The sequence below is a fragment of the Peromyscus leucopus genome, chromosome 3, assembly GCF_004664715.2.
Source record: "Peromyscus leucopus breed LL Stock chromosome 3, UCI_PerLeu_2.1, whole genome shotgun sequence".
NCBI classification, from domain to species: domain Eukaryota; kingdom Metazoa; phylum Chordata; class Mammalia; order Rodentia; family Cricetidae; genus Peromyscus; species Peromyscus leucopus.
The window spans coordinates 126,446,433-126,466,427 of NC_051065.1; the positions used below are offsets into that span (position 1 = coordinate 126,446,433).

At 44.8% G+C, this 19,995-nt stretch overlaps 1 long non-coding RNA gene across 1 annotated transcript; it reads right to left on the reverse strand.

Moving 5' to 3' along the window:
- Window positions 1-1,001: 1,001 nt before the first annotated feature.
- Window positions 1,002-18,643, reverse strand: LOC119087548. Its single transcript, XR_005091013.1, has 3 exons — window positions 18,506-18,643; window positions 15,806-15,857; window positions 1,002-1,678 (listed from the first exon to the last, which is right to left on the reverse strand). It is a non-coding gene; the product is annotated as an uncharacterized LOC119087548 (long non-coding RNA).
- Window positions 18,644-19,995: the final 1,352 nt, after the last annotated feature.

Genomic DNA, 19,995 nt, shown 5'->3' on the forward strand with positions numbered 1-19,995 from the left:
TTTTTTTTTCATAACACTTTGGCCAAACTGTCACCATAAACTCTATCCAAGCCAGCACAGGTTTAAAGTTGGGCCTGTAGTCAGAGCTGGAATCAAGAAGTCAAGAGTTCCCTGGCATTAATCCAGGCTTACATTTTCCCCTAAAACAAATCTATTTCCAAAAAAGCCCACAAGATGCGTAGCAAATTTCTTTGTGACCACAGATCTTCACAGTAACTGTCCTGGTTAGTCCTTGAAGGCTCAGGAGATCCCAGCAGCAGAGGGCTGTGTCCATGCCGTACGGGAGAACAAGGCTTTCAATGTTCAGTCTCTTGGTTTTGTTCATTTGTTGATTGATTTTTCTTGTGACTCTAATTGAACGATATTTTTGTTGAAGTCTGTCACTTCTTTCTGACCAGCCATACATAATGACACTGTCCACATAGTAAAGAAAGCAGGTCAACCCAAAGGAAAAGAGTCAGAGGCCTGGAGGACCTGACCGGGTTTCACAAGCAGGAACTTCTGCCTCCTCCCTCGTCCTGTCTGGCTTCTGTGAGAATCTTACTTCTAGGAATGACCTGGAAGGAGGAGCAGAGAAGGCAAAATTAGGCACACTATGAAAATAGGACCAAGCAAGCGTTTTTTATAGGCATTCTTTTTTATCAGTAATTACTAAAGTTAGCACACAAAGTAACGGGTTTTGATATTTTCTTAGCTTCTGCTTTGTTCTAATCCATTCCCTCCTTCTCTCTGCCCCCCATCGCCCTGCCCAACTCTCGGGAGATCCTGCCCTCCCCCAAAGAGTCCGAATTTCCTTCATGTCACACATAGTCCACCACCTTCTCTTTATCTCCCCTCCCTCTTCTCTCTCTCTCTTCTCTTCTCTCTCTCTCTCTCTCTCTCTCTCTCTCTCTCTCTCTCTCTCTCTCTCTCTCACACACACACACACACACACACACACACACACACACAGAGCATATGAGAGAAAACATGCAGCATTTGTTTATTCAGCCTAACATGAAGATCTTCCAATTGGAATGGGGCACATTATCTTGGGACCTACAGATCAAATAAACTATAGTGTGTGCCCCTGAGAGGCCATCAGAGGAACAAAATATTTCCGTCAAATTCCCCCTCTGGAGTGTCTCATCTTCCCTGATGACTCGGGTACTGGTTCCAGGCCATGGCGCCATTGCAGGGCAGTCTAACTCGGTTCTGCTTAGGGCTGTCCTAGGAACCACTCACTTTCTTGTAGAAGCATGAAGATGCCAACAAACTCTCTTGTTACTGTGGTGAACCCACGCCTACTGAAGATACTTCTACCAGTGCAGCAGCCAATCAGGTCTCAGAGGCAAGTGTGTTCTTTGTTTGTTTTCATTGTTGCTTTGTGTTATCCTCGATGGTTGCTTGTTTGACTTGATGGGTCTTTTTCCTTTGTGTTGGAGCCAGGAGGCCAAGTTTTGTGACTGCATAGCCCAGACTGGCCTGGGGCTTGAACAACCCTCTTGCCTCATCCTCCCAGATGCTGGATTACAGACATGCACCACCCACCCAGGCTCTTGTTTTCTGGACTAACTCACGCAAACTGAGATGTGAAGCCCCATGCTCCAGTTGCCCAGCTTCGTAACGTCTTTACCTCTTCGTGTAGCAGCCTCTTCTCTGGATCTGTAGATAATTCCGGAAACATTTTTCCATGTCCCTGAAAAGCACAGGAGTCCTTAAACGACAACCAAAAGGCTAGCTAGGCACCACCACGACCTATCCCGGGATTTCTGTCCAGCATTTGAGATGAAAGGGGGTCATCCTCAGCTATGTAGCAAGAGGCTAGTCTGGGATGAAGCAAAGACAACAGAGTTGTCTTCTTTGCAAGGCATCATCTAGGAGAGAGGCCTGCCTCCCTGGGACAGAGAGCTGGGTTTTGCTTTTCAAGGCTATTTTCTTAAGAGTTGATGCCAGCATTCAACCCAGAGCCTGGGCGGCTGCTCTTCTCTGCTGCCCAGGCTCCCCCTCTCTGTCATCGAGGTCCTCCTGCTGGCTCTGGAGACCCACCTCGGCTTTCTCCCAAGGCTGTCAACACGGATCCCAGTAACTGCCGGAGAAACCATGAGGCCTCTCCACACCCTGCTCCTGGGGCCAGGCTGGTCATCTTCTCAACCATCAGCAGCCTGTGGGAAGGAGTGGAGGCCGAAGCCTGGCTCTGCCCAGCTCTCTGCTACTGAATTGCAAGAGAGAAAGGAAAAGGAAGGAGAAAGAGAGGAGGGGCTGAGAGGGGACGTAGTGTCTAAGAAGATGTGGCCAAAAGGCACATGGCGGACGTGAGTGGGGCTTCACGCCCCGTTGTTCAGTCATTGGAGCCCATTAATTCAGCCTAACTGATGTGAGGAATGTTCAGGAAATGTCTTCAAGTTGTGAAAATGTTGCTACAGAAAAAATACATATACTTAGCCAATAAGCAACCCCGGTTTGCTGCTGCTGCTGCTGTTTTGTTGCCACGGGGTCTCTTGTAGCCCAGGCTGGCCTCAAGCTCACTCTGGGGAAGACTTAGAACTCCTGACCCTCCTGAGTGCTGGGACTACAAGTGTGCACCACCACACTGCCTGAACAGCCTTCTAGGACTCTTGCTTTTACTTTAATAACATTTCTACCTCAGAGGAGAAAGTGGTAAAACTGGAAGTGTTTCCAGAAGTTGCTGTTCAAAGAAAGCCCAGCAAAGCAACTCTGTGTTAAGGAAAAACGGTTACCTGGGCGAAACACGGCCAGAGCTGTTTGTTGTTTTTATCATTACAATGTCTATGTAATGATAGAAATTCTGAAAGACAATTTCTATGTCTTTCAAAACATAGAAAATCCTTACTCTTCATTATGAATGGAAATGTTGCCTGATTCCACAATGACAATAAAGCCCATCAGACACATGGTATAGGAGACAGAAAGACAGCACTTGAGAGCAGAGGCCGGGGAACCTATGTCCAGCTCCAACTGAACACAGAAAGTGTTAGGTCTCAGGACGAATGGGGTGCCTATCTGACATATCAAAGCAGACTCTGGCTGCCAGTCTTTCCCTACACACAAGTGCCTGTTACAGAGTCATCCTGGCTGGCATGCCCCTCACCTCCTACCCTAAAGCTCTCCAGCCCCTGAGCTTTGCTTCCCTTTTCCTATAAAATCCAGTCATTCTGGCCACATGCCTCCTTGGTTCCCATATGCCCCCTTGGTTCCCACATGACCTCTTGGTTCCCTCATGCCCCCTTGGTTCCCGAATGACCTCTTGGTTCCCTCATGCCCCCTTGGTTCCCTCATGCCCCCTTGGTTCCCGCGTGCTCTCTTGGTTCCCACAGGCCCCCTTGGTTCCCACATGCCCCCTTGGTTCCCACATGCCCTCTTGGTTCCTGCACGCTCTCTTGGTTCCTGCACGCTCCCTCAGTCTCCTGATTCCCAGGTATCATCTTCGCTCCTCTCCTCTCTTTCTCTCTCACTCCTTCCTCCCCGCCTCTCATGGCGTAGTCTGCTGGCCTACTTCAGTCGGACCATTCCAGATGCCTCTGGCTGTTCCCTCCCACATATAAACCTCTCCTCAGCCATCCCTTGGGGCAGTCACACCATTGTTTTCATTCATAAAGACTCTGCTTAAAAATAAAATAAACCAAGTCAGGTTGTTTAGAGAAATAAAACTGTGTGTGTCTTACTCATCAGGCTGGCCTCCAATTTGCTGTGTAGTCGAGGATGACCTTGAACTTCTAATTCTCCAAATGATAGGATTAGAGGTGTATGCTATGTGCTACCCCTCCCAGTTTATTCAATGCTGGGGCTTGAACTCAGGGCTTCAAGCATGGTAGACATGAATTCTACTGAGTTATAGCCCCAGCCCTTGTGTGTACACTTTAAACAAATCATTACTTCCGTATTCAAAGCACTCAGCTCAGATTCAGAAAATAAGTTTTCACAAGGACCCGACTCCATCGGGAAAAATTGCTATTAGTCCACCCGGAACACTACTTATATTTTTATCAAAACTCATAATTGGTTATAGTCCCAGGCCATCAAATTTTAATTTTGAAAGGAGATACTTACACCATATACCAAATGACAAAATAGGAGATTCAAAACAATCTTTCCAAGAGACTAATCGCATGGAAGCCTGGATGTCTGACCAGACCACAGCGTGGGATTTTATCTGGACTGGAATCCGTACCCCACCCCCAGTCCTCAGCATCCACTCCCCGCTATACCTCACCCCCTGACAAGTCCCGTGAAAGTGCTCAGTGGAAGGGACTTCCCTCAAAGTCAGTTTGTCTGTGCTTCTCCCATTCTCACTGGGTCTTCCTGTGAAATGATCCTGCAGGGTTCCCAGGCAGAACCACAGGAATGCTCCACAGGATGGTAACTGCAGAAGATGGTGTCATCGGGAAAATTACAGTCTTGGACACAATGCTTTCCCCTCTCCAGTCATTTAAAATAGACAGGGTGTTGTCCAAAAAACTATGCTTTCTTTCCTGCAAGATGGGGAGGGGACTCTTCTCAGAACATACCCCCTGGAAACAAAAACCTAAAGACAAGACACATGAGACTCCTCCCTCAGTCCACAGTTGGAAACCACTCAAACCATGTCAGCTGAAAGGAAAATCTATTAGAATATACCTTTACATACTCAATAAAAATGCCGTCTTTAATCGGCAAGACAGCTCCTAATGCTTTATGAGATTCCTTGCAGCTCAAGTTGGAAAATAGTGAGAATTATTGACATTATTATAACATTTACTAAATTATATGTTATTTATTTTGGCTATATCCTCTACATAAGACTGTTGTGGAATATTCATTTACACTGTATGAAGATATTTCACTGTGATTGGCTTAATAAAAAGCTAAACAGCCAATAACTAGGCAGGATTTTTGAGGCAGAGAGAACACTGGGAAGAAGAAGGGTAGAGTCATGAGTCTCCAGCCAGACACAGAAGGAAGCAGGAAAGCAGCATGGGCAGAATAAAGGTAATAAAGCCACGAGGCAGAAAGTAAGTTAGTAGCAATGGGTTAAGTTATAAGAGCTCATTAGAAACAAGCCTAAGCTACCATCTGATCTTTCATAATAATAAGTCTCTGTATGGTTATTTGGGAGCTGCCAGGTGGGATGGTATTAGTTCTCAAAGAATTAGGATTCTAAGTAGCAGGCATGTGTGAGATATCTGTAAGGGGTGACAGATTAAAAACAAAAAAGAAATTCAAGAGGGCAGCCCCAAGATTTACATATTTTATTCCTTCCCAGAATAGCCACTTGCTGTTACATATGTGTGTGCCAATGTGCATAGCTCTATGCCTCAAAACTCACTTATAGTTAAAATAAATAAATAAAAATCTATGCTAGGGAATGGAAAGAGACTCAGATCAAACCTGAGTTCAGTCTCCAGAACCATGTAAAACAGCTGTGGATCAGGGTACTGTGAGTTACTGTCAGAGGGGCCTCAGAGGCACTGGAAACAATACAAGCTGCTATCATTGCTCTTGGGCCCCACCACAGCTATATGGTAAGAGCCAGCTGCTGAGGACATCACACACTTTGACTGTAGGACAGAGAGTAACCTGGCTTTTTTTAAAAAATTAAGGAATTTTTTATTCATTTTACATGCCAACCACAGATCGCCCTCTCTTCCCTCCTTCCACCCCTCCAGCCTCCCCCCCAACCCACCCCCCATTCCCTCCTCCAGCAAGGTATGGCCTCCCATGGGGAGTCAGCAAAGCCTGGTACATTCAGTAGAGGCAGGTCCAAGCCCTTTCCCCTGCATCAAGGCTGTGCAAGGCGTCCCACCATAGGTAATGGGCTCCAAAAAGCCAGCTCATGCACCAGGGATGGATCCTGATCCTACTGTGGGGGGGGGGCGCTTACACAGACCAAGTTACACAACTGTCTCACTTATGCAGAGGACCTAGTCCAGTCCCATGGAGGCTCCACAGTTGTTGGTCTAAAGTTCATGAGTTCCCACTAGTTTGGTTTGGTTATCTCTATAGGTTTCCCCATCATGATCTTGATGCCCCTTGCTCATAGAATCCCTCTTCTCTCTCTTTGACTGGACTTCTGGAGCCCAGGCTGGTGCTTGGCTATGGATCTCTGCATCTACTTCCATCAGTTACTGCATGAAGGTTCTATGATGATAGTTAGGGTATTCACCAATCTGATTACTGGGGTAAGCCAGTTCAGGCACCCTCTCCACTATTGCTAATAGTCTAAGCTGGGGTCATTGTTGTGGATTCCTGGGAACTTCCCTAGCACCCAGTTTCTTCCTATTCCCATGATGTCTCCTATCATGGTATCTCTTTCCTTGCTCTCCCACTCCATCCCTGTTCCAGCTCAACCATCCTGTTCCCTTGTGTTCTCATCCCCATTCCCTACCCTCCATTGCCCACTATCATCCCCAGTTTACTCATAGAGATCTCATCTATTTCCCCTTCCCAGGGCAATCCATGTGTCCCTCTTAGGGTCCTTGTTAGCTAGCTTCTCCGGAGTTGTAGTCTAGTTATCCTTTGCTTTACATCTAGTATCCACTTATGAATTAGTACATATCATGTTTGTCTCTCTGAGTCTGGGTTACCTCACTCAGGATGATCACATAATCATCTCATCAGGTGCTGAAAAAGCTTTTGACAAAATCCAACATCTCTTCATGAGAAAGGTCTTGGAGAAATCAGGAATATAAGGAACATACATAAACATAATAAAGGCAATTTACAGCAAGCTGACAGCCAACATCAAATTAAATGGAAAGAAACTCAAAGCAATTCCACTACAATCAGGAACAAGACAAGGCTGTCCACTCTCCCCATATCTATTCAATATAGTATTCAAACTCCTAGCTAGAGCAATAAGACAACAAAAGGAGATCCAGGAGATACAAATTGGAAAGGGAGAAATCAAACTTTTGCTATTTGCAGATGATATAATAGTATACATATGTGACCCAAAAAATTCTACCAGGGAATTGCTACAGCTGATCAACACCTTCAGTAATGTGGCAGGATACAAGATTAACTCAAAAAAAATCAGTATTCCCTCATATGTACAAATGATAAATGGGCTGAGAAAGAAATCAGAGAAATATTTCCCTTTACAGTAGCCACAAAAAATATAAAATACCATGGGGTAACTATAACTAAGCAAGTTAAAGACCTGTGTGACAAGAACTTTAAGTCTCTGAGAAAGAAACTGAAGAGTCTTAACTGGTCAGTAAACTCTCCCTGCTGGCTAGCTGGAAGGCAGTATGGAGGTTACTGGCAGAGAAAAGACACCAATAGTCTTACCCAATGCTGGACCCTGTCTGTATCTATAATGCCAACCTATTAGGTAGGATGTACCCACTACTGTGATAATGGCAAGACTGTTTCTGGAGTAACCATCCACTCACGGGAGGGAATTCTTGTCTAGTACTATAAACATGGTCAAAAATCCATGGCTATGGAAGTCATAGGCCCTACAGGAGAGTATATTGATGTTGATTTTCTAGACATTAATGTTGCTAAACTACCTTCTAAATATTTATTTATAGCTATGAATTTGCACAGCTCCCGAGCTTGGCCAGAGGAGTGTCTCATTGTGGTGGGCAGTGGTTAATGCAGAAGCTTTGCTGTTCAAAGTGTTGAGAATTGTGACCACCCAGCTGGGGGTGAGATATCTGTATCAAACCCCAGTCCCTGCTGGCAAGGACTCAGGGAACATCAAGGAAGACAGAACAAAAAAAAAAAAAATGCCAGAGCTGGAGGATGGGGAGAAGACCCTGACATCCTGCCTTCAGGACATGACAGTTGTCACACACACGAATTCATAGTCACTGATTACCTACACAAGATCTGAGCAAGAGCAAGCCAGCTAAAATTCCAGCAAGGAAGGGGGCAGGACTCCTAAGACTCCACCCCTGAGGAGCTCTTGGCAGTTGATGGCTGCTGGGAAAGAGAGAGCCGGGTTTCCTCAAGAGTGTGGCCACTGGCGGGTCCCAATACCCCAGTGGACAACACAGACTCATGTGGATATAAGCAACAAAATTAGACACCATGAGTAAATCAGTATAAAAGTAGGACATGAAGTTGGAAGGGAGATGTGATGGGGGGCCCCCAGGGGAGTTTGAGAATGGTAATGAAAAGTAGATATGATCAAGATACATGTATGAAATTTTCAAAGAAAAAATAAAGAGAAAAAACTGTGTGTGACAAGCCTTTAATCCCAGAGCTGGGGAATTAGAGGTAGGAGAATCCAGGGGGTTGTTGGCCAGTCAACCCAGCTGAATCAGCAAGTTTCAGGCTCAGTAAGTGACCCTGTCTCAAAAAGGTAAGAAATAAGGTGGATGGTAATTGTGCACAACACTCACCCTCACTCTTGCACACATGCACACACAAGAGGCCATGCTGACCATCTGGTTAAAAAAAAGAAAAGATGCCAGGTGCCCATCTTTACAGACAGACCTTATAAGTTACTGCCGAGTGGGAGATAGCAGGAGACAGGAAAGAGAGGGGGACATCTTCATATTCTGCAGTATGAGAACACATTCGCACTTCATATTGTAAGAGGGAGACTGCACATACACGAAAGGTGTGTTGATCCATTAACCCCAGCCTGGGTGACACAGGAGGAATTCGAGACCGCAGCCTTGGAAGACTGTGTGCACAGCTGCACAGAGGAGCAGGCTGCAGCGGAAACACAGCTGGCCGTAAGCAGACAGCACTCACCACCTGACCAGAGGGGCGAGACCAAACTTTGGGATGATTGGCAGCCTTTGTTTGCACTTCCTCTGTAATCTTCTGGCTGAAGATGACATGCAAAGCCAGTCCTGGAGTGATTAATCCACCGTCTTCTCAGACCAATTACTTTCTGAGTAAAGCACAAGTTCAGTCCCTGTCTGCTCACTGGCATTTGTGGCAACACACAGCACAAGCTCTGGTATTCCAGGTACAAAGGTGTGTCAAGAAAGGAGTTTCTAACCTTCAGCCTTTCTGCTACCTATCATAAACCTTGCCATGTTTTGGAGAAATCTTTAATCTCTCACCCAAATGACTAAGGACTTAGTGAACCCTCACAAGCAAAATCATAGAAGCCAAATTGATTTGAACAGTGAAATCGCAGCTTGCTCACAAGTAGAAACAAGTGATTACACAGATAAGCCATTTGAGCTCAGTCCCTCTGCAGTCCCCTCCACCCCACCCCCATGTCTGTCTGTCTGTCTCTCTCTGCCTCTGTCTGTCTGTCTGCCCCCACTTCCACGCTCCAAAGCACTCCCCCATTGGGAAATAGCTTCCTTGTCTTCAGTCAATGCATTGCCCTGGACTTCTCCCAAATGTCATCTGAACTCGCTAGGGAGTGACCAGGTGGACTCCAGCTCAGGCATTTACCTTGACATTGACTAAGGGGAAAAGGAAGTTGTTAAATGAGAATTCCAAAATAAATAAATAAATCAAATAGCATAAAACATATCTTCTGGCAAGAATCTGACATCTACAGAATGGCCAGAGGATGATAACAGGATGGAGAAAGATGGACTCAGCTGAGCAAAATCCATCTATAACTCGTCCTTCATTCATACATCAGAGACCAGCATCTGGTGGGTTTGGCTCCCCATCATCCCACCCCACCCACTGGCAAGAAGCATCTTTGAGGCTGGTGGCCTCAAGCCACACCACTCTGGCCTGTGGTCCCATCATATCTGACACACTGTGATGGAGCTGGACAGTACTTGGATGATGGCACAGGTCAGTTTGGACTGGGCTCAGACCTGCTCAAGATTTCCCTTCCACCTCTACCCTCTGGCCTCTGCACTTTGATCTTGTCTTTATCCCAGATGCAGATGAACTCCTGTTTCCCTAAGTTATTATCTCCATTACCGTATCCCAAAGCCTTCCCTCCTCTGCCTTCACAGCGTTTCCTCTCAGGCTGTACTTAGGTTTCTTTAACCAACATGAATTGGCTTCAAGTAAAACAAACGGATGCAACAATAGAATCTTAAGTCACCAAGCTGGAGAGGGAGTCCCTTCCCAGCTGAGAAGCCGTGACGCCCAGCTGCTTTCAGTGTTGATGGGGGAACGAGGTTTCCAATTCTTTTCCATGTCTTCCCTCTAACAAGCCCTTTGGGATTCTATAGGAAGTGTGGTAGACTGCTTGGATGCTCATTCTGAGCAGAGACCGAAAGAAAACCTTATCTAATAAACTCGGGAGACAAAGACACCCTCTAACTTTGTAAAGTTCTGAAGAATCCTGAAAATGCTTTCCATGTGTCTGTATACTTAATGATATTGCATGCCAGGACCCTCCAGAGTCATTTCTTAAACAGGAATTCACTGTGAATTCTAACTTTCCTCTTAAAAGATAAATTGCCCAGAGCTAGAGAGAGAGCTCAGCAGTTAAGAGCACTGGCTGCTCTACCAGAGAACCTGGGTTCGATTCTCAGTACCCAAACTGTGACTCATAACCATCTGTAACTCAAGTTCCAGGGGATCTGATGTTCTCTTCTGGCCCCCAGGAGTACCAGGTACACATGTGGCACACATGTAGGCAAAACACCCATACACATAAAATAACTTTTTTAAAAAGATGGACATGCCACACACATCTAGATGTACACAGACACCATCCCGATCACACAGCACTATCCCCCAGCATGACAGTCAAGCGGACGATGTAGCTCTGTTGGCAGGGCGTTTGCACAGCATGCACAGAGCCCCGCATGGCACCCCTGGCACTGCACAGATCCAGTCATGGTGACGCTCACCTGTAATCCCACTAAGATGCAGCTCTGTTGGCAGGGCGTTTGCACAGCATGCACAGGGCCCTGCATGGCATCCCTGGCACTGCTGCACAGCATGCACAGAGCCCCGCATGGCACCCCTGGCACTGCTGCACAGCATGCACAGAGCATGGCATCCCTGGCACTGCACAGATCCAGTCATGGTGACGCTCACCTGTAATCCCACCAAGAGGTGGAGATTGTGGATTAGAGGTTCAAGTCATCCTCAGCTGTATGGTGAGTTTGAAGTCAAACTGGGCCACACAAAACCAAGTCTCAAAAAAATATATATCATTCTTTCATCCGTGCACTCACACACCTGCCTAGTGTGCAAGCCACACCCAGCCGCCAGCTGGACGTTTCCCCACTGACTTGTCACATCCCCAGTGCTCTTTCCCACTGCCACTGCGGATTCCCCGTGGAGTCAAAATCACTCTGTAAAGAGCCAGACAGAAAAGATTTGGAGCTTCATGGTACTGGGTCCTCATCCCAAGTTCCACCCTGCTCTAGGCCCACAAAGGCAAGGCAGCTTCCTGTCCATGCTTTTGCCCAAAGACTGACATATAAGTGCTGTGTGGGTTGACCCAATCTGTCAATAATTACCTGATGTTTAAAATAATAGTAAAGATGTTTCAAATAGTACACCTTTGGTGTGAAGTTTTTTTTAAATGATCATGTCTTTTCTAATCAGAAAATTGAGGCATATTCAAATTTTAACTAACATAAAATTAACATAAGGTAAAATGTACATATTATAGTCAGAATTAGTAATGCCACTGGTAGATAAAATAATTTGAAATTAATATGTTCATATCAGAAAGAAAATTTCTACAAATATAAAAACACATAAATGCATCCATGAATCAGCACCTCCAAGCTCCACCTTCAAGGTTTAGTCAGCTGCTGATGGTTAGGCAAAATGCTATCCAGATCTCCACCTGGCATTTGTCATAGCTTAACAGAATTCCCAATCTGTAATAGAGAGAAAATGCTCTATAAAAGTCAAATGAGGCCTGGAGAGATGGCTTAGCAGTTTAAAACACTGGCTGCTCTTGTTCCTAGTTATTTCTAGGAAAGCAGATTGGTTTCCTAGCTCGTGGTTCCCAGCTCGCTCGTGGCCGCTCACAACCATCAGTAAATCTAGTTCCAGGAGTTTGATGCCCTCTTCTGGCCTCTAAGGGTACTGCACAAGCACAGAGCACATAACTATATGCAGGCAAACACTATACACATAAATAAAAATAAAATATCTTTTAAATATCAACAAAACTAGTAGATCCAGAATAGGATGGTGGTTGCCAGAGGCTGTAGAAAGAGAGAATGGGGACATCCTAAAGTCCAGAAGAATGAGCTCTCAGCTATGTAGATGAATGCATTCTAGAAATCTGCATTATAAACTGCCTGGAGCTAGCAAGTCTAGCTCACACACTTAGAAACTGCCTGAGAGGATAGACCTTGTGGGGAATGTCCTTACCATAAATGATAATAACTGGAGAACAACATTAGAGGCAATGATGGTTCATTCCTGGTGTAGATTATAGCAATGGTTTCCTGAGTGCATTCTTCTCTCCCAACTCATTAATTTATGTTATAAAATATAACTCTTTGCATGTAAAAAATAAACAACTCTACCAAAGAAGAGTCGAAAGAAAATAAAATTTTGCAGGTCGGAGAGGTGGCTCAGTGAGTAAAGGAACTTGCCTCCAAGCCTGGCCATTTGAGTTTGGTTTCCAGAACCCACATGATGGATGCGTAGAACCCATGCCTTCAGATTGTCCTCCGATTTCCACACATACACCACAGTGCACTCATACACACACACACACACACACACACACACACACACACACACACACACGTACACACAAATTTTAAAAAATGTCTAAAAAGCCAGAAATCAAAACCCTCACTCCTTCCCAGGGGTGTTACTGACTAGCCTAATTTCAGGCTCCTAGCACTGTCTCCAGATAGTCCACACCTTCTAGGAATCCACAACAGTAGGAGAATGGAAGTCATCTATTCTGGAAGCTTGGCTGGACTCTTGCTAAAACACTGCCTCCTGTGATGTTTTTCTCCTGAAGGAACTCCTCTTCCTTCCCCTAATCTTTTGATCCTGGTCACTCTTCTCATCTTCTCTTACTCTGGCTTTATCAATTTTCCAATCTGCTTTCCTAGAAATAACTTTGAAAGTACTCATATCAAGTTGAGGCGCTGACCAGCACCCCATAGGACCACACCCAAAACCACTGCCACTCTGTGAGACGCTTCTGCCATCGCTGTCTCACCAGCTCGGAGAGTTCTTAATTCTGACGTGTATTCTGTTGTAGAGTTGTTCTAGTCAAAACTCTGTGGTTTTCAAATTATTCCTGTGCACATAGGTTTCCCCCTTCAAATGGAGAACCCACTAGGAAAGCTTTTCTCAGACTTGCCTTCTTCAGAAAATGTCACACCCAGGTTTAAAAACCTTTCCTTAACTGGTATAGAGAACCTATAATCAAGAAAGAGCCTAGACTTGGAGCCAGCGAGGTAGCTCAATGGGCAGGCCTGATGGCCTGGGCTCAGTCCTGGAACCCACATAAAGGTAGAAAGAGAGAGCCAGTTCCACAAAGTTGTCTCCCAAGTTCCATGTGGGACAGCACACTCACACAACATATCATACATGAACACACAATAATAAAGTTTAAAGAAATTTTAAAAAAATCCTAGACTTGAGTTGAAACATCATCTGTTACCCTATTAATATGTTACTTTTATGCTTTTAAGTATCAAGCTTAAAATATTAGATTTAAATCCAATAGTTAAAGAGGGGAAGCATGGAAGGGGTAAGAAGAAGAAATGGCTGCTCTTAGACCCGAAGAAACTAGAGCTCTTGTCCTCTTAGAAGAAGCAACAGAAATCATTTTGGAAAACTAATCCTCTAAAAGGTGTCTAATCATTTCATATGAATCGAGTAAATCTCCACAGGCTGAGCTTTGCTATAGAGTGACCGCCTTCACTCAAGAGCACACTGGGGTTTAATTTGATAAAAGCTGGCATAAGGGATGGAGATGCATCCATGATATAGATTTGTCTGTCAAGAGCAAGGTACATGGCTCTGGATTCAGTCTCCAGAGCCACAAGATAAAAGTGATGTAAGCATTTTAAATCAGCCAGAATGGTGGGACACATCTTCAATCCCAGCACTCAAGAGGCAAAGACAGGAGAATCTCTGTAAATCTAAGGCCAGATTGGTCAACATACTTCCCTATGTTTCTGGCCAGCCAGGTCTTCATAGTGAGACCCCATCTAAATGTATAATTTGAATATATTATGTATCATTTAAATTAACACAAACTAAGGGAGAGCATTCATTGCCTCTTAAACACATCTCACATTTTTTAAAAAGTATTTTTGCAATTAAAATATAATTACATCATTTCCCCATTTCCTTTCCTCTCTCCAATGCATGTACCCCTCCCCCTTGCTTTTTCTTAATCTCATGGCATATATGTGGAATATATGCTTATACATCCTTTAATTTATATATAGATATTCCTTAAATTTCTTTAATAGTAGTTTCATATATGAATGTGTATGAATACAGAATAGAACCTATTCAGTCTGTATAATGTTATTTTTATGTATATGACTTCAAGGCTGACCACTTGGTACTGGGAAACCAATTTGGAGGCTCTTCCTTGGGGAAGACTATTTTTCCTGTTTCCAGCATTCCTTGGTTGCCCATAGTTCTTTGCGTTGAGCTGAGGCTCCATGAGATGTTTCCTTTCCCTGTCCATTGGTACTGTGTGAATGAGACTTCATGGGTATAGCTTTTCTGGCATTCCTAGGAGACAAAATCTCACAACAAACTTCCTGTTCCTCTAGCTCTTAGAATCTTCCCACTCCTCCTTCTACTATGATCATTGAGCCTTAGGTACAGGAGTTGTGTTTTAGATGTATCAGTTGGGTCTCAGCACCACATAATCATTTTGGTAGTTGGTTAGGTCCAGTTTCAGGCATGGTTTCCCTCTTGTTGTGTGGGCCTTTGGTCCAATTAGAGAGCTGCTGGAAACCACCAAGGAAGGCATACCACAATTGTACCCTTAGGGATATAATCCCATGCTGGTCATTATTTTGGTCATAGGCATCATAGCTGGGAAGGAATATTGGTTGCTTCCCTCCCTTGAAAGATTAAGTGGTGCCATGAAAGACAGTCTTCAGGGAGGGACATCTTACATTTTGTTTCAGGTCCACATTGGGGATTTTTAACTGGGTTAGGCTTTCATATCTGATCTTTACAAAAAAAAAAAAAGGAAAAAAATATAAAATGTCCTTAGGAAGTAATATGTTTTTAGTTTTTTCCCAAGGAAGACCTAAAAACCATTGACATTATCTTGTGCTTGCTTTATATACACCAGATTTTCAGGATATTCCACTCTACTTTGACAGACATAAGAAGCTAGTCCAGCCTGCACAGAGCCATTTGTCTCAGAGATGGAGCACATGACGTATGGTGAAGCCAGGAGGGACACACACAAAATTCCAATGAGCCCTGGATAATCAGAGCATGTAGGGGTCTAGTGGGTGTGTTCTGGCAGGATTTGCATGTGTCCCATGAAAGTCCACGGGCTAGACATTTAATCCCAACATTCTCATTAACAGTATGGCAATATTTAGAGGCAAGGCCCCCGTGACGAGATCGGTGGCTTTACAAGGAGAGAGACCTGAGCTCTCTATATGTGCCTTCCTTCACATCGTGACAGCAAGAAAACCCATCAAAAAATGAATAGCTGTACCAAAAAAAGAACCAAATGAAATAAAATAGCATTTCAGAGGACAGTGAGAAGGCTCAGCGGGCACCTGCCACTGAGCCTGAGGACCTGAGTTCAAGCCCCTGGAGTCAAGCTAGCAGGAGGGAACTGACTCCCGAAAGTCCTCTGACTACCACCTTGAGCTGAATGAATTTCTATTGTTTATAACTGACTCCGCCCAGGGCATCCTCTCACGATCATACAAAATGGACTAAGACACCACTCAATTCCTCCTGAAGCACCCTCGTCTAAAACACTCCTGAAATTCCTCAGCCTCACCTTCCCCAACTGTCCGAGCTGGAGGTGGCCTTGGATTCTTCCCCACAGGGAGCTTCAGGGAAAATAAAATAGAGATGGTTAACAACGCTTGAATGTTCAACACACAACCCCTTTTTTAAGAAATTGAAGTTCAAAATCTGGGGCCTTCCAGCTGGGCTGTGTACAGCTGTGGTACCCTGAATCCCTGCCATCCCTTTGAAACAAAAAGCAAAGCAGCCATAATAAAAATAAAATTTGTACTTAAAAAAAATGTTGGTCCTTTCCCACTCATGTTTATGTATAAACCAAACACCACCAAAACAAACTGGTGGTTAAGCTGGCATTTTCGTTACGAGCCAGTGCATTAACCAAACAAGCTATGGGATGGACACACACAGGGATCTCACTTCAACGGTGCTTGACCAAGGTGGGAAGGCCCAGGTAGGCATTCAAGCATCCCCCTGCTCACAGAGGAGCCTGTCATCTCCACTGTTCCCACAGAACTTTATCTTAGTGAAAATCAGGAGACCATTTAGAAACTTCTAGAGAGGCACACCTCCTGAGCTCAGGCGTAGGGGCTTTCAGAGAGAGGAGTAAAGAGTTCCTAAGCATGGCTTTATGACTGGCCAGAGCTATTTTCAATGACTGCTTCCCACCCTGGTCAGTGAAGCTAGTGTGTTCTCATCTGCTCAGAGCCTTCCCTCTCACAGAAGGAACGGCTCCACGCCTGTGTGACTCCCATTCCCTCTGACGATGCTTTCCCGTCTGCAGGCCATCAGGTGAGGGGATTTCCTCACTGACAGGGAAGCGTTGATGAAGCCTGCTTATACACATGACCAGGCACAGAGGGCTGGAGAGAAAGTCTGGCCACTCCCAGTCATCAGTGCTGTGTTCGTGAGTGGCCAGCCAGCAGCCCTGTGGGGCAGAAGGCACCTGTGTCAGGGAAGGGGTCGAGACAGAGGATGAGTGGTCGGGGAACTATATCTGTGGTTTCAGCTGGCCCAACCAACCGCACTTGGGTTAAAAAGTCAATGGAAAAATGATCCTTCTATAGTGGCTTTTGTTTGGGTTTTGTTAAAATTTCTTTTGGAAAAAAATTAAACATCTGGATGTCTTTATGGAAATAGTCATTATGGTCACTAGGATTGGGGGTGGGGTACTTTTTTTCCTTTAGGATTTGATTCAGTTTGGTCGGGAAGGTCCTGAGGGTACAGAAAGCCCTGGCACAAGGTGACTGCTTTGCTGGCCTTTGAACACTTTGCTGATGCATCTTCAGCTGGGAATATTTGGGGGCACCGGACAAACCAAGCATTTGTTCCAGGTTTGAGCAGTTTATGTTTGCCTTGAACACCAAGTTTCCCGAGCCCTGCGTAGACGGGAGCCTGCTTCCCTAGGCAAGGGGATTCCCACTGGGTTGGAAGTGAGCTGTTCATGTAGCCAAGCTGCAGCACAATCATTTTTGTCTGCACTCTCGATATTTCACATTTGAAGAGGGTAGGAAACAGTCAATCTTACCGTATTTCCATCAGCATCACTGCCGGTTTTCTTTCTGTTGTTTTTTGAAACAGGGTCTCTCTATGTAGCCCTGGATGCCCTAGAACTTTCTCTGTAGACCAGGCCCACCTTGAACTCACAAAGATCTGCCTCTCTCTGCCTCTTGAGTACTATAATTAAAGCCAGGCACTACCACACCATCTTCATTTTTCGTGTGTGTGTGTGTGTGTGTGTGTGTGTGTGTGTGTGTGTGTGTACATATGTACATACTATGCTCATGTGTGTAAGATAACCTCAGGTGTGTGCCCTTGCCTTTCCTGGCAAGCCCTGTACCCACATCTCCTCAGTCCCCCTTTTCTCTTTTGAGACAAGCTCGTGTAGCCCAGGCTGGTCTCAAACTCATTATGTAGCTGAGGATGACCTTGACCGTCTGATCCTCTTGTCTCCATCTCTGAAGTGCTGAGATGACAAACAGATGCCACCCCTGCTGGCTCAACACCTGCTTTGATGGAATAAATTTTTAATGGAGACATATTTGGAGAGAATGTGACAACCTCTCCCCATTACTTTTAAAAAGAAGCCACAGAAGGGTCTTTTAGCTTTTATGCTTATTACATTCTTCTCTTCTGAGTTTAGGTTTAACCACACATGAATGTCCAAAACTCAGTTCCTTTTAAAGAAACAGAACTTCAAAATCCAGGACCAGAGAAGCCATTTTAAGCCCTCCTAAAAGGAAGCATAGTGTCTTCCTTAATTCAGGCAGAACATTTGCACTCCCTGTGTACCCCAAACCCTACATCTTACAGGCAGATTTGGGGGCCCATTTCACAAATAGATGTCATAGTATCTCAGCTAAGAGCTGAAGTGAAACTCGTAGCTTTGTGAGGACATGCAACACCCCAGTCCTCTATGTTCTCCTCTACATCCTGCACCTACCGCAGGAGTGATCTGCACACAGCACATGCAACACTTCTTCCTGACCACACCCTCTCTGGCCTCAGTGGTCAGCCACGGTCCAAAGACATTAAATAGAAAATCCCAGAAGTAAACAATTCGTGGATGTTAAGCAGCCTCTGTGATGATCTCTCCCTCCATCTGGTGAATCATTCTTTAATCAGTGTGCCTTCCCCCACCCTACCCGACAGGTCCTGCCCGCCTTTAGTCACTCAGTGGCTGCCTTGGTGAGCAGATCAACTGTGGTGGTACCTATGTGTGAGTTGTGCTTACCTTAGTAATCATGGCGCCAGAGCACAGGGGTAGTGATAGCTCAGACATGCTCAGGGTAAGTTGGGCAAGGCCTCATTTAGTTGAAAAGGCAAAAGTTCTTGACTGACTGATGACATAACTCAGATCTGTGGAAAAGAATATTCTCTGAAAAAAAAACGAGATTCATGGTAGTTTTGCCATCACACCTCAAATTGGCAAAGGTACAGCCCTGGTGCACATTTAATGCTTATTTAATGTGAAAAAGGCATCAAATTTGTGTATGTTTTTAGAAAAAAAAAGTCTATCAGATGGATCTCTGTGAGTTTCAAGGCCAGCTGGGTCTACATAGTGAGTTCTAGTACACCAGGGAGATACATACATATATACATACATACATACATACATACACATACATACATATACACATACATACACACATACATACACACATACACACATACATACATACACACATACACACATACATACATACACACATGCATACATACACACATACATAGAGACCCTGTCTCAATAAATAGAGAGATGATAGATGGATGGATAGATGGATAGATAGATAGATAGATAGATAGATAGATAGATAGATAGATAGATAGATAATAAAGCTTGCTGCATTTGATGCTAATCTCCAGTTTCAGACATCCACAGAGGTATCGTGGATGAGGTATACTTGACCAGACAAAGATAGGACCACTCTATTCTATGAAGCTTAATTGAAATGCACACATTTGACTCACTGGGTAATCAAATGTTTAGAACTGTGTTGCACAAAATTTAAAAAAATCGATTCCTCCCCCCCCCCCGTGTGTGTGTGTGTGTGTGTGTGTGTGTGTGTGTGTGTGTGTGTGTGTAAGAAGATGCACCAACACTGGGTGTCTTCCTCTATCACCCTTCATTTTATTCTTTGGGACAGGGACCCCCTTAATCCCAGAGCTCACCAAGTAGCTGGTCAGTGAACTCAGAGAACCCTGTCTCTGTCTTCCTGACTCATCGGCACTAGAGTTATGGAGAATGGCCACCATGCCTGGCTTTTTCAGCGGGCACTGGGGACCTGACCCTCCCACCTGCATAACAGGCACTGTACTAACTGAGCTTTCTCCCCAGCTCCCTGGTCTTGCCTTTCAAATGTCCCTTAAACAGGAATGGCAGATGCTACCTGAACCTTCTACATTCTTCCTCTTGAAAGCCCTGCGCCAGTAGATTGGAAATCACACAGATGAATGAAGGAGTTAAGACTTACTTTGACCAATGTTCTCACACGACTAAAGGCTTGTTTATGGTGGTATTGTGTTCCCCAAAATATTGTGCACCCTAATAAACTTATCTGGGGTCAGAGACAGAACAACCACTAGATACAAAGGCTAGAAAATGGTGGCACTCACACCTTTAATCCTAGTATTCCAGAGACAGAAATCTCTCTGGATCTCTGTGAGTTCAAGGCCACACTGGAAACAGCCAGGCATGGTAACTCATGCCTTTAATCCCAGGGA